Here is a 15,907-nt window from a genome sequence, read left to right as displayed (position 1 = left end):
TTTGTGTGTTTGTGCGTATGTCTGGCAAAAACTTTTGACACATGCGACCAACACTAACAAAATTTATATCGTTTGAAAGCCCAGTCTTTTGGACGAAAAATATCCAAAATTTGGCAAAAACACTAATTCTTTGATTGTCAACTGGGCCGTTTTTTACAAGGAGGGACTACATTTTTTGGTCGACATTGTTGCCTTTGCGAAGTCATCATACGCCTTGCAATGATTAAGCTTGTTTTGGGCGACCGCGACGTCGTTTTCGTGGGAGCATGGCCACTAAACCGTTCGCTTTTTTTCACTTCCTTTTTCTTTTCTTTTAGCTTTACAGGTTCAAGCCTGACCATCTGCTTACTGTTATTTTTGCGCTCGCACGGGTACTCACTACTATTTTCACCTTTTTACGGTGTTTTGAAACATTTTTTTAATACCCTTAACATAAAACCTTTCAATACCCTTACCATAAAACCTCTCCACACACGGACAACGCCGGGGACCCCCGCTAGTGTTTGATAAAGGAAAGGAAGAGAGTAGCTTATTTGGGCTAAGTTGAAAAAAACATTTAAACTCAATAAAATATCAAGCTAAACACTGGGGGGATATTATTTATGAATTATTTGTAACGAAGAAAAAAAAGGGACTTAAATACCTGTAAAAGGAAGAAATATTAGCTATTGTCACCACAGAAAAATGATGATATAATACTATCAATAAACACAGGCAATGTTATTACTAACATAGAGAGTAGAATATTCCAAGAAATTGGCAGATCTAATGGTGACTATTATAAAATAACGAACTTAAAAAATGGGAATTATACTGTAACAGATCCTCAGTAAGATCAAAGACCTAATACCGTCTTAAAAATACAAACAGCTGGTTCAGCGTTACAGCAAGTTACCAAACCTTTCTGATGTTCCTAGCATTTATAAATATGGCATCTCATTAAGGTCCGTTGTCAGCACCTGAGGTTTAGCATGCCATCGATTGAGCCGATTCCGAGTTATTATATTCGCCACAATCGTAGGTAAATCCCCCGTGCATTCAGAATTCAGCTCACTTTGTCGAAATAATCAACAATGCTTCCATTAATTCCAACCAAATGAGTCTACATATAGTGAGTCTGTTTCGCAAAAGTACTCCCTTGTGATTCTCTAACAGTGTTATGGGAGAAGCTAACCAGATACTTCACTAAGAAAATGGACCTGAATCCAAATTGACAACATAATGGATATGATGTCTTTCTGCGTACAAAATGTACACTTCGTGACATATATCATCAGGAAGAAGGTCTAGCAATGGAGTCACTATTGTCCCAAGTACTGGCTACTTGCTTCTTTTCTTCTTGATGTTTCTTTTACGACAGACAAAATTCGTGCTTTGACACTCTTCCTCCCAGCCCCTTCTTCAGGGATGAGCTCATATGTGTTAACCCCCCTCCCATTTCTTATAACAATGTAACTAACACTAACTTTTTTTATTCTTCCGTTTTTCTGTTCTTTCTTTTTCTTTCTCTTTTTTTTATTCTGTTAAGTCTTGAGGTCCTTTTCCTTCTTTCATTTTCTATGCCTGGAGTCTAAAAATGTCACTTAACCCACCACCCCTTCTGTTTAAATTGAACGTTTTATTTTTATTAAAATAAATGCATCTCTTCAATTCTCCCATTTGAGAACCAGACGCTTTCAGAAAATTATTTATGTCGCCTGACGAGGACTTTTGGTCCTTACCGACGAATTCTTTGAAACATTAGCACGAATATGTAATATTTGTCCATATAAATAAAAATATTATATATATATATATATATATATATATATATATATATATATATATATATATATATATATATATATATATATATATATATGGAGCATACTAAGGACTTAGAAATAGGATCAACAATACTGAAACCAACAATATGACTGCAATATGTGGATGATACATTTATACTCTGGCCTCACCATGAAGACATTCAAATTTTACTGAACCATTCGTCCATCTATTCAGGTCACGATGAAAAATAGCATAAGAACAAATTATCGTTTCTAATAACCCTAACTAGCCAGAATTTTGTGTCATCCGTATATCGAAAGTCAATCTTCACAGGACAATACCTGAACTTCAACTTCCACGACCGACGATGTAAAAAAGGAATTGCTTACAACACAGAGCTGAAGCAATATGTAATAACAATGATATATATAAAGAGGAGATGGGTAATTTAAGAACACCCGACCTCTGAAATGATTATCCAAAGAGCATGACATTAGCGCTATGAAATCTGAATTAAACATCAAAGGACAAGATCCGAAAACTCACCACAGTACATCATATATGAAGAACCTGTCCGAAAAAGAAAATGCACTCCATATGACACCAGGACAGTATTCAGGAGCGATTCGACTCTACGAAACTAGCTGGCACGAGTCAAAATTCATAATAAAAACCTGTGTATAAGATTTCGCGTGAACGTGGAAAACTCTAGAAAGGTGAAACTTATTGACCTTAAAAGCAAAGCTAGAGCAACACCAAAAACCGTAATATGTAGAGAAATTGAAAAATCAGATATGACTGACCACATACGTTAGGAAAGGAATTCATCTATTCTTATGAAACTAAGTGAAAATTACACACCGACAGGAACGGGGGAATATAAGACAACTCAAAGAATTAACGTCTTATTAGACGACCCAACATAGACTTCAGTAACATATGGAAATCATTAACCACAATTCAACCCATCTAAGAATAATAGGACGATACAATTTTATATATTATAGAAATTTACACCATATATGGAACTTTAATTTTAATTGGTTGCAAACGTAAAAAAATAATCAATAGATTCCCCCTTTTCTATTTTATTTCCTTTTTTAATTTATTTTTTATTTTATTTTTCTTATCATTTGTTTTATCCTCCTTTTCCTATTTTTCATTTTTCTTTTCCTTTTCCATCACATATCTGATGCTGCATAATAATATATTATAAAAACATCTATATAGAAAATAAAAAAAAGCATCTCGTTAAAATAAATAAAAATAGACAACACGGGATAACACGTCATTTAACCATTATGTTGAATCAACAACTTTAGTTTCCTAAATTTTAGCGTTTTAAAAAACTTGAATTAGTTATAGTCTAATCAAAGTTTCCCCTTGTTTTTTCTCAAATAATTCAGAAATAATATTCCTCTGTGTTTTACTTGATATCTTTATTGATTTTATAATTTTTTTGTAAATTTATTTTAAAATTAGCCTAAATACGAAACCTCGGAAGTGGAAAGCTAAACCCTTTCATTTCCTTTACCAAACATGGCGTCTTATACACTTAAAGAAGGTCGGAGATTACATCAGCCGAAACCTTGTGCAAATAATACTCAAGATGAGGACATTAGTTCAGTTAATCTCAGTAATACAAATCATCGTCCCACACCTCGAAAATTAAAAACTGTAATATATGCACTTTGGTGCTGCAAAAAGAACAGTGTGTACTTTATACATACATGCTTAAAACGCATTGATGGGTATATAACACGTCATCTAGTCTAAATAAGTACCTACAATCTAGAAACAATATCAATATATGCCATAAGCACTATCTACACTACCAATTGCTCTGTCATGTTTTATATTAAAGAATTCAAAACATATCTTCCAGCATATATAACCAAAGATTACGGTTACCACAAAAAGTTGGCTCCCCAATGGCACTCAAGATGCAGAAATCCATACTGAGGGTTATGTAATATGAACAAAATCTATCCCTCATCTTCAAGCTTAGATTTATCGCTGACTTTGTAAAATGCAGTGATCTTCTTATTGTCTCTCTACTTAGTGCTTCCTGATTATCAGTTTTCCATTTCAACCACTCAATATCGTCGCTAACGAAAAACAAAACCTTTGTGAGGTTATGGACAACTCCCTCACATCTATTAGCCATTGTATCGAGATTACGAACAAAGTCAGGTGGGTTCTTTTTATTAAATAGGAGTCACCATTTATCAAGGGCCGGAGGCCACTCGAGGATAATGGTTATTGCATGTACAGTAATCAATGGGATAATATCGTAGTAATCGTTAGTAATGGGACTTTGGTAGATTGAATTACTAAAGTGGACAGTTCATCAAGAATTTGTTTATGTTTGACTTAAAGACATCCAGGTTGTAGTCAGCTGGGAAACAGGCAAACGGAAGAGAGTTCCACAGGCTTGCAGTTCTAAGAAAGAAGCTTTGTTCATGGAATCTACGGCTTGGCTTAGGCACAGTCAAAGTGTGGGGAAAATTATTGACAGTGGTTTCAGCTAATTGGGTATTTTTTCCTGAAAGATTGGCGAGAAGGACCAGAGATTGGAGCTCAGGGAGCACTTTCCATGAAAATAACGATAAAACAAAGACCTCGCAACGTCCCTTTTGTGGGAAAGAGGTTGCAGGAAAGAGAAAAGGGCATCCCCCACTAAGCTGCGAAGTCTATTTTATACTTTGTCAAGGCAGGATAAGCTGCTTTTAGCAGCTCCTACACAAATGTGGCAACTATACTCCATCCTTGGACGGACTTGGCTTTTATATAGATAGAGAATTGCATCAGCAGTGAGATATCTACTCGAGCGGTAGAACGATTCCACCATTTTCCCAGAGACCTGTAGATTTGATGTACGTGTTCCATTTCAGATCAGGAGTAAAGGTCAAGCTTGTCAAAACATGAGACTTCTCCAAGATGGGAACCCTCCATTTCAATTAATGCCAGATGGGGAGCAGAGCGTTGATGATTAAAGATAGGAGCTTGGTTTTAGATGCATTAAAAGTAACCAGCCATCTCTTCCCCCATTGTACCACGCGCTCAAGATCAGAGGAGAGAGAATCAGAGAGAACTTGGTCATTTACGGCTTTTAATCTGTTGCCATAGATGGTAGTGTCGTCAGCATAAATGTCCACGAATGATCCGGAGATTTTTTTTTAGCAACATAACAGCAGACACTTTCCTTTCCTTTCCTTATACATATCTCTGGCACGGTCTATTGTTGAGTATACCACCCAAGTAAAAACTCCTTATCTACGAAAAGATATAGTATACATTAAGCATTTTCAACGGTTTGCAACCAGGATGATAACAGGACGCTCCACGATTACTTACAACGAGTGGCTTCGAAGACTAAATCTGTTCTCAACTAAGCAGCGGAGGGCACGGGGAGACTTGATTCTGGCAGAAAACATCATCTACGGGAATGTAAATCTATGTTTTAGTTTCTGGACCAATAAAATATGGACCAACGTTATTTTCAGTTCGATAGAAGAAAAACATTATCTGTCCGGATTTTTGCTCTGTGGAACAACCCACAAAAGAAAGCCGTGACGATTACTATCCTAAACAAACATTCAGATTGTATGTAGATATACTGTGCCACGCAAAAGTATTGGATGCATTACATTTTTCTTCATAACTTTAATTAGGGTTCAAGATTTTACCTAAAATTTGGTCAGTATATTCCTATTACTATTCTAACTAATATTTGGTGTAGTAACTACAAAATCAAAGTTTAGAAAGTTCATATTTAAGGGAAAATATGAATCAACAAACGCAAAAGTATTGGATACACTTAAAAAAATTATTTTCTGAAATAGATTTAAATGGCTTTTGCTTAGCGTGTTACAATAATGCAAACAAGTTCTCACTGACCAATCAGAGAGCTTTATATTAAAATAATTTTATAGAATTCTTCCAGTTTGGGCTCACTCCTTCAAAGTCAACCAGTTCATTTATAAAAATGCTTAAAACTAAAGAGTTGTCAATAGACATTCGTCAAAAAATCATTGATAAGCACAAAGAAGGAAAAGGGTATCGAATAATATCAAGGGAACTTAATCTACCACTTAGTGCAGTTGGAAACGTTAGTAGAAAGTATAAAAACCCTGGTGAAGCTGTTGCAAATCTTCCAAGATGTGGTCGGCCAAGGAAATTAAACGAAAAAAATCAAGGTGGGTAAGCAGAAAGGTACAAAAAACCTTTTCTTACTCGTTGTGAAATTCAAACTGACCTCAGAGAAGCTGGGATTAATATGAGTAAGGATACAATCAGTAGAGTTCTAAATCGTGCAGGTTTTGTATCATGGTCCTTAAGAAAATTTCCATTATTGAAGCTTAAACATGTCAGATTACGTTTGAATTATGTTAAAACATATGGGGAACAACTCCAAGAATTTTGGAACAAGGTAATCTGGTCAGACGAAACAAAAATCGAAATCTTTGGAAAAACACAGCAACACTTGTATGGCGTAAAAGTCGCATCACCTATAACAAAAAGAATACTATTCCTACGGTAAAGTTTAGCGGTGATTCGATTATAGTATGGGGGTGTTTTTCATCCAAAGGTACTGGTGAATTAGAAATCATCAATGGTGGAATGAATGGACGTATGTACAGGAAGATTTTGGAGAAAAACCTTCAGATATCTGCTGATTTGTTGGGACATAATAGCAATTTCGTGTTTCAGCAGGACAATGATCCCAAGCATATTGCTAAACTAACCAAAGAATGGCTTAGAAATAACGGAATTGACGTTCTTATTTGGCCCAGTCAGTCTCCAGACCTCAACCCAATTGAAAATTTGTGGAAAATATTGAAGATCAATGTTCACAAGAGGAATCCACAAAATATTCAACAACTAGAACAGTTTGCAAAAAAGAATGGCGCAAAATACCTGCATATCTTTGCAAAAAAACACGTGTGCAACTGTAGAAAGCAATTGGAAGCTGTTGAACGCAATAAAGGCTATGCAACCAAATATATCCAATACTTTTGCGTTAGTTGATTTATATTTTTCCTTTAATATAAACTTTCTAAGCTTTAATTTTGCAATTAGAAATATACTGACCAAATTTTAGATAAAATCTTGAACCCTAATTAAAGTTATGAAGAAAAATGTAATGTATCCAATACTTTTGCGTGGCACTGTAAATAGATTATACCTGTCTATTTACCTAGCTTTTTGTATTTTGCTATTTGCTACCAAGTAGATGCGATTTTATTTTATATATTTCTCCATACTGATAAAACATTTTTTTCAGTACAATCAGCAACTACAAATTAGATTATATATATAAAAAAAAGAAACCTCTAGCGCCAAATTGAAGACCCCGGATGGAAGTAGGTGTACATTTAAAAACCGGAGAACCTGTATATTCACAACGTTATTAAAATCGAATAAAGCCATTCTCAGGAAAAACATGATATTAAGGACATTGCAATAAAGAAGACATTTAAAAACTGAAACAAACTCCTAAAGGTATAAGTAATAACATGTTTTTTTTATGAAATATACGGCAAAAGCAAAAATGTGTGTCAGTACATGAATTAAAACGTAAATAAGCAAATAAAATCTTTTATAATAAAACAATGTATATAAAAAAGAAAAGATTCGTGTTTATAGTGTTTTTTTTTTTTTTTTACAAAAGTAAATTTTATTCTATGATAATTTTAACATATACTGATGTGTACGTGATTAATGTGTGTAAGCGGTCCTTCATTCCTTGATTAATGTGTATACGTGTGTAAGCGATCCCTCAATAATAGAAAGTAGCAGCAGCGACACGCGGTACACTGAACTTGTTGGTATTAGTGATTTTACGCGGGAATATATGTTTTCCGTAAGTTACAACTAAAAGCTGCCCACATGTCTTAGATTTTTTTGTAAACCATAAAGTTCTTCTGCATCATTCGACAATAAATTAATCAACGTATTATTAACACGACGCCACTAACATCATAAACAAAGAGCTGCTCGGCGCTCCATATCCTGCCTTAATAGAGTTCAGAACCAACTTCGAAACCTAGTAGGTGATGCCCTTTTCTCTTCCCTGCAACCTCTTTTTCACAGAAGTGACGTTGCGATCTTGCCTCTGCTTTATCGTTACTTTTATGGCAAGTGCTCGTCTGATCTCCAATCTATGGCCTCTCAAACTTTCACAAAACAAAAGCTACAGCCACTATCAACATCTCTCCCATTCTCTATCTGTGCCTAAATTTAAACGCAGATTCCATGAACAAAGCTTTTTTCCTAGAAGAGCCCGCCTGTGGAATACTGTTCCACTGGTTTGTTTCCCGGCTGATTACATTATGTAGCTTTCAAGTCCAATGTAAACAAGTTCTTGTTGAGTCGTCCTCTTAAATAATCTAAATTCTATCCAACTTACACCATAAACGATTACTAAACTACCACCATTCATTAACCCTTATCCTTGAGTCATCTCCGAGCTTTGATAAGTGGTGACTCTCTTATAAAAAAATATTTCCTTACACGAAAAGTGCATTGAATAAATAACAATTGTGTGAAAATCTGTTGAATAATTGTTTTTATGAAGAAATAAAAAAAAATCATGTTTGTTTAAAATCATCAATTAAAATGTGACCTTTTCTTTTCGGTGCATATAATCAGATGCATTGGTTTTCAAAGATGCAAACAGGAAAAAATATAAAATTACATGAAATGATATTAGAATTTTCTATAATCATTCTAATTTCGAGAGATCCAACTAAGGAACTATACTGATAGAGACATGGCTTATATAGAGCAACCTAAATGGGAAGTTGAACAGCAAAATATATGCTCACATTGCATTTGAATTTCTGCATGTTTGTACGGTGGGGAAATATATTTAATTTTGCCCCCCATGAAATCATTATAGTAATAAAATTATTGAAGTTGGTAGGCGTTGATATCAATCTGCTGAATTTTACACCATTATAATAATACGATTTTTTTTTGATACGTACCGATAAACTAAAGTCATTCCAAAAGGATAACATACTATTTTTACTCAAAAAGTTGAAGAGCTACGAAGACGGGAATGGTTCCATTAAAACGAGCGACTTTTTTGTTCCAGAATTTAGTTTTCTACATAGTCACCACCATCCTCAATGCATTTTTGCCAGCACTTCAATGACGCGTCTCTGCTTCTGACGCACGTCCATACAGAGGTTTCTTTGTAAGAGTCTTACACCGTCAATATCTGCAACAGAGAGATGAAACTTTTAAATCAGATCGGTCGTCATAACAATGAACTTTGCAATCCCTATGATCAATTCGGGCGGAATAAAAAATTAGAGGCATTACTTTTGGAACGCCCCTCGTGCATTTATTTGTATTTTTCACCGATAAAATCATTGCAATAAAACGATTATTTCTTTTGATACTTATTAATGTAAAAATATTTAATTTTCCACCCAAGTCTAGTGATAATAATTATACAACTATTTCGTTAGATCATTAGTGATATAAAATCATTCGTATTTTCCACCCGATAATCATTACACGAAGACAATTATTTCTTTGATAGTGATATAAAAATATGTCATTTTCAACCTAATTCAATCATTACAATAAAACAATTATTAGGTCTGCGTTAATGTAAAATGTTTCATTTTCCACACGACTGACAGCCTCTGTTCCGTCTTTAAAGACAAAGGATACCCCCTGTAGGAACAGCTGCGCGTGTAATTGTGAGGCAAAGGTTGCACAATTCCAACCACACCTCCCCTGAATCGCCTCTGTTTGGAAGTCCTAAATTGTCACCCATTTAATACTGACCAGGTTCAACGTTGCTTAACCTCGGTGATCCAGCGGGAGCCGGTGTGTTAACGTGATTATGCTGTATTTCCACACGCTAAAATCGTTACAATAAAACGATTATTCCTTTTGACATGAATATGTAAAATATTTAATTCTTGAATCTATGAAATCATTACAATTATAGGATTATTTCTTATATATATATATATATTTAATTTTCTACTTAATTAAATCATTTGAGTAATACGAATATTTCTTTCGATACATACGATTACAATATGTGTTATTTATTTTCTATCCTATTAAATCATTACAATAATAATAATAATAATAATAATAATAATAATAATAATAATAATAATAATAATAATAATAATAATAATAATATTTTTGATCGGTATTGATGATAAAATATTTAAAAATAATTAGAATCTAACGGAGGAGGCAATGCCCGAGAGAATGGTATTTTTACAACCGAACGTACATTATACTATCAGCCATTAATAGAAATTATAATTGTACAATAACCTTAAATAGTATGTACTATACTATCTCAGACTATTGTTAATGACTACATTTAGTAAAGTGTCTGCAAATAGGAACGTTTTCTTATTATTAACTATTATAACATGAGGCCCTCCTGCTTGGAGGGGTTTATGTGTTTTTATGTCCCTGTCTCATAGGAGTTTGTGATTCTCGTTTTCAAGTTTGTGCTTGTACCATTTGTTAGAATGTTCAAGATTCAGTTGTTTGCATAGTTCCCAGCGTACTACTTTCTCCGCATAATCGTGTCTGTTCTTTTTTTTTGGATAGTTTGCTCTATTCACTTATGTGCAGTATTGTTTCGTCTCTTTGCCCATAGAGTCTGCATTTGCTACCATCCTTGTATCTTGTCGATCCTTGCTTTTATATAGTTGGTTTTAATCGCGTTATCTTGTGCGGCTGTTATTAGACAACCAGTTTCTCTGTTTAGGTGTCCTTTTCGTAGCCATATTCAAAAATTTTCATGAGTCTCATCATTTGTTATCATTATGAAACGTTCGTGTAGCTGTTTCTCTTAACATTTTTCTTTTCTCGTCTTATCCCTCGCTTCTCTATTTTCTGTCTTGTGTAAATATTTATTTTAATTTATTCTGTCACCCCATTCGTTTATCGCATTGTTTTATCCATAAAATTTGGCTGGTCGACACATTCAAGATTTAAACTGCCTAGAAAAATAGAAGGAAATTAGGTGGACGAAACAAGAAAGAAATGAGTTATCGGGCCTTATTTTTAAATGGTCATACTGTAAAAAGCTAACCTTTCAACGTACATTTAAATTGAATTTAAAATACAATTTCTACGTCTCATTTGAGTCTGTCTGATTAATGTATGTATTTTTGCGCTTAGTTTTGTTATTTCGTTATTGTTTTGACTTTAAAACATGTTTGTTTGAATTCTTCTTCTTCTTATACTTCTTCTACTTCTTCTTCTTCTTCTTCTTCTTCTTTTTCTTCGTATTCTTATTCTTCTTCTTATATATATTTTAAAAAATAATGTTCTTCTGTCACTCCTTTCGCTTTTCGCATTTTTTAACCATAAAATTCGTTTAGTCGACTCATTCTAGACTTAAACTGCTTAAATAAATATAAGGAAGTCAGGTGGAAAATCCAGAAAGATAAAGAGTTATCTGCCCTTATATTTAAACGGACAAATTGTTAAAACCTTGAGTTTCAACGCACATACGAATAAAATTTAAAATAAGAATTCCACACCTCATTTGAGTCTGCCTAATTCATGTATGTATTTTTGTGGTTGATATTTTACATAACTTGGTTAATTCTTTATTATTTTAACTTTAAAACTTTTTCCGTGATGATTGTTATTTTTTCTTTTATTCTCCGATGTAACCAAATTAATAAAAACTAATTAGTTTCCCATGCTATATATTCGCATATTTCTTACTTATTATGAAAGGGTGACTTATCTTCTATCTAATTTTAATTTCTTTAGACATCTGAAGAAATTTATTAAGTAGTTACTTATTATTAGGGCTAGGACAACAGCATATTCTTGTCATTGTTTTGATTCTCGAGTGTGTATCCGCTAATACCTTATACGCTTTTATATAGAGTGATGTGGTTCTCGGTTAATTAACTGTGTCTAATTGTGTCGGATATATACTCGAGAGTCAAAACAATGAAAATAATATTCTGTTATCATAGCCCTACTTTTTAAAAATTTATGTCTATATTTTATATTTTATAATTATATTTAATATTTATACTCATATTTTATACCTATATTTTATATTCATATCTCTAATAAAGAGATATTTTTATTCAACTAGAGAGCACAGTCTAGAATCAGATGCCTTACAACACTGCATTAGTTACTTATATTCTCTGCCGTTGCCACTTACATAAGGACTGTACCATAATCAACCATGTCTCTGACAGTATAAATGCAACATTTCTCTATATACTAACACCTAGGTACATGTATTTAGGAATTTGATTGTTCACCACATTAGTTAGCCTGTTTTCTATAGTTACAAAGACGCAGCTAGTAGAAGCATGCATAGCTTTTGTTTAGTTCCTTCCCTAACACAAAGTGTTACGTTCCCGACTCGCTCCTAGATCATGTTACAAAAACAAGTCGTCTATTGTTGTAAGTGAGTACATAAGAGATAGTATAGCCGAGGATTCGACCCTGCGAAGCTAGGATTGGAATTGAGAATTCCGATCATAAGTTAAAATAAATAATACAGAATGTTATTGAAAATGGAATGTAGAATTACCATTGTTTAGTTCACATAAAATAGTTAGATATCTGTTTATTGAAAAAGGAATGTAATGATGAATTTTGTTTCTGTTAAAGAAATGAAATTAAAATAAGGAATTTAAAAACGAACAATGGAAAATGTTTGTAAAGTGGGTTAATCAAAAATCAGTTAGAGAGTCGGCTTTGTAGAAACGTGAGGAACAATGCATGTCAGGCCACGGGATCGAGATACACGTGTTTAGTCATGCAATGACGTCATGAGTTCTCAATATAGAGAGCTTTAGGTCAGTAAGTAAGTCAGTCAGTCAGGGGAGTAAGAAAGAAGTCAGTCAGTCAGAGACAGAGCTGACATGGAAGCGAAGGGAAGAAGAAAGATTCATGTAGAGACTTGAATTTCTTGATGCAAAACCATTGACCGGTCGAAATGGAATAAACGAACAACTTCATAATTTTGTATCTGCGTCTTCGTGTTATGCTATTCAACAGAAAGATATTGTCAAATTATATTATGAACTTTGTAGAAAATCATCATCTCAAAAATAGGTAAAGAAATATATGTGTCAATGTTATAGAAACACTCCCATTCACAGAACTGTCAAACGTATAAATGTTAAACGCACTATCTCTCGGTCTATCTATCTATATATCAAATCTCCTCTCATTGTGTATTACATGCCGTCGGCTCTCCTGTATTAACATGTACCCTGTCTCTTTATATATACAGAACTGTCTCTCTCTTTAGATATACGCAATATACTTGCACACCAACATGAACACTCTAACACGAACAACAATATATATATATAATTCATCCTTCATCCCTTCTAAAAGATAACCCTTATGCAACACATGTAGATTAGAAAACCTCACTTCAGTACCCGATGATAGTTTAATATATGTCTATAGTCCGCTCGGGAATGCACATCACCTTATAATATTGGTACACACCACCCTAAGTTATCGACCTCAAGCTGATGAGCCTTTGACAGGGTCTGATACGAAGGGATTCTGATGAAAATTAAATCTGGACGAATACTCAATATAATCAGATCCTTGCTAGACTAATGAAGAATATAGGCTGTCCTCGATGATCATATGGTTAAACAACATAATATAAATGCAGATGTGCCTCAGGGGTCGATTCTCGGACCTTTATTATCCCTGATATTCATAAATAAGCTCCCTGATAAAATTGTATCTGAGATGGGTATATTTGTTGATGATAACACACTCTATAATAGACATGGAAAAAATGAATGTACACATATACAAGGCAATGGCAGAACCCCTAGAAAACATCCTTCAGTCACTAGTTGAATGAGGCCGTAAGTGGTTGATTACATGTAATGATACTTGATAGTTTTTTTTTCTTTAACAACTACAAAAACCTTCTCAACCAAAAATTTCCATGATAAATAACATTTTACCTGATAGCTTATCGTTCAAACACCTCGGCTTAACTTTCACAGGCAACATGAATGGGAAAAAGTACATTTGAGGATATTGCCAACATTGCTGCAAAGAAAATGGGCTTCCTCTACTGTGCTAGAAAAATACTCACACCAAAGAGCATTCTATACGTATACAAAGCCACCATTTGTATGGAGTATTATTACCACATCTGGGCTGATATCTACCACGAGTCTCTCACTTAGACAGGGTCTAAAAAGAGTCTCTAATAGGTCATGCACTAAGCCTAGCCCCAACTCCAGTCCCATTACCGCAATGTCACAACCCTATTGTAACAGAGCACGTATGAGTGCGTGGAGAAATATCAGCAGGAGCTGTAAGATAGCTAGCTTGCGAGGATATTAGCAGCAGTAGGCAAAATACACATATGCAAATTAGAAAGTGTGCTTGAGCTGGCGTGACAAAAACAAGCGAAAAGTATATCACTTGGTCAGGAGAAGAAAAAGTGCGGTTGAAAGACGAGAAATGGCAGTCTACGGTCGGTGTGTGGTAGAGCAAAAAGAAAAAACACACACCAGTGGAGATGGACATGTGGCCCCGTAGTGGCAGCGAGAGACTTTGTTCAGCTGGTGTTGAAACGGCGGTTTTTTTTTTAATCTCATGGCAACGAAATGAACAGTTAGAAAAATAAAGTGCTAATGCACTTACTGATCAGCGCTATTTTTTAAATCATATTTCCAAGTTTAATTAAAGTTTTATGATATGTTTTTTTTTTATTCAATTGTAAGGTTAAAGTACAGAATAGGTACAAAACACCCTCCCCTCCCCATGTTAAGAATGGCTTTTAAAATAATAACGTTATTATTTCAGCACGGATCAATAAGTGCATGAGTACAAAAAAAGAAAAAAGAAGCAGGCATTGTTGTAATGTAGTAATGGTAATAAGTGCCTTTTATTTAAACAAAAAGAAAAAAACCGAGTCGGATTTATTTATTTTTGTTTGTTTGTTCCTCTTCAAAGGTATCATGCGGCCTGGGGGTTCGAAGGAGAATTGAACTGTAACGAACACGATTCAAGTGTAACGGCCACGTTACACATGTATTTATATTGATGAGATAACCGGGCAGGAACAACAATTTGGCACGCCGTGTCCTATCAATATCAAACCTAGATTAAGTAAAGAGTGTTGTGGTTCTCGTACGTATGATGTCGCAGTAAAAAACAAAACAAAAACAAAACTAAACAAAAACAAAACAAAAAAACATGTAATGATAATAAGTGCCTTTTACTAAAATTGAAAGAAAAGCCGAGTCGGATTTATTTATTTTTGTTTGTTTGTTACTTTTCGACGATGTCGGACGTCGTGGAGGTCTGAGAGATGTTTAAACTGTAACAACCGCGGTTCGAGCGTAACATTACACTATGCCTATTTTACAAGTACTTTAATACAATGTATTCTGATGAACTCATAGCACTTGTGCTCCCTCGACGTACATAACCTCGACTAAGATGACAATCAGCAAAATCTCATCCGAAGTCTCTAGATGCGTGAACGTCTTCTACTCTAATAGTTTCTTCCTTCGGACTGCTAGACTTTAGAATTCCCCCTCCTTTCCTGATTGTACTAAACCGCAAAAGTTTAAATGTAATGTGAACAGAACTCTATATCTGTGCCTAAATCAAAACGCGGATTCCATGAACAAAGCTTCTTTCTTAGAACTGCACGCCTGTGGAACTCTGTTCCGTCTGCCTGCTTCCCTCCGGACTACAACTTGGATGTCTTCAAGTCCAATGTTAACAAATTCCTAATGAACCGCCCCTTTAATTAAACACTTCATCAAATATCCACACTAACGTACTGTATTTGCAATAACCCTTATCCCTGAGTGGCCTCCGGACTTTGATAAGTGGTGATCACTGTGTAAAAAAAAAATATCTCGCTGGTCAACTCCCCACGGTCTCCTGTTAGACATAATCTCAAATAGTGACTCCTTACGTTTTAAGTGGCAGTATACCTTGTTTGGGGGTAAAAAGGAGTAAATCTAATACATAAATGGCTATATGTAGGTCTGTCTGTCTCCATATTTTCAAACTCTATTTCCCCTGAAACTAAAAGTCGCAGAGCGGCGCTAGGGACCTCAAATGACTGGATTTTTTACGGGTCGTTCTTTTATGGGCC

The sequence above is a fragment of the Euprymna scolopes genome, chromosome 15, assembly GCF_053919585.1.
Source record: "Euprymna scolopes isolate OS-2025 chromosome 15, ASM5391958v1, whole genome shotgun sequence".
Taxonomy (NCBI): Eukaryota; Metazoa; Mollusca; class Cephalopoda; order Sepiida; family Sepiolidae; genus Euprymna; species Euprymna scolopes.
The sequence above is the reverse complement of the archived record's forward strand: the minus strand, read 5'-3'. Positions refer to the sequence as shown.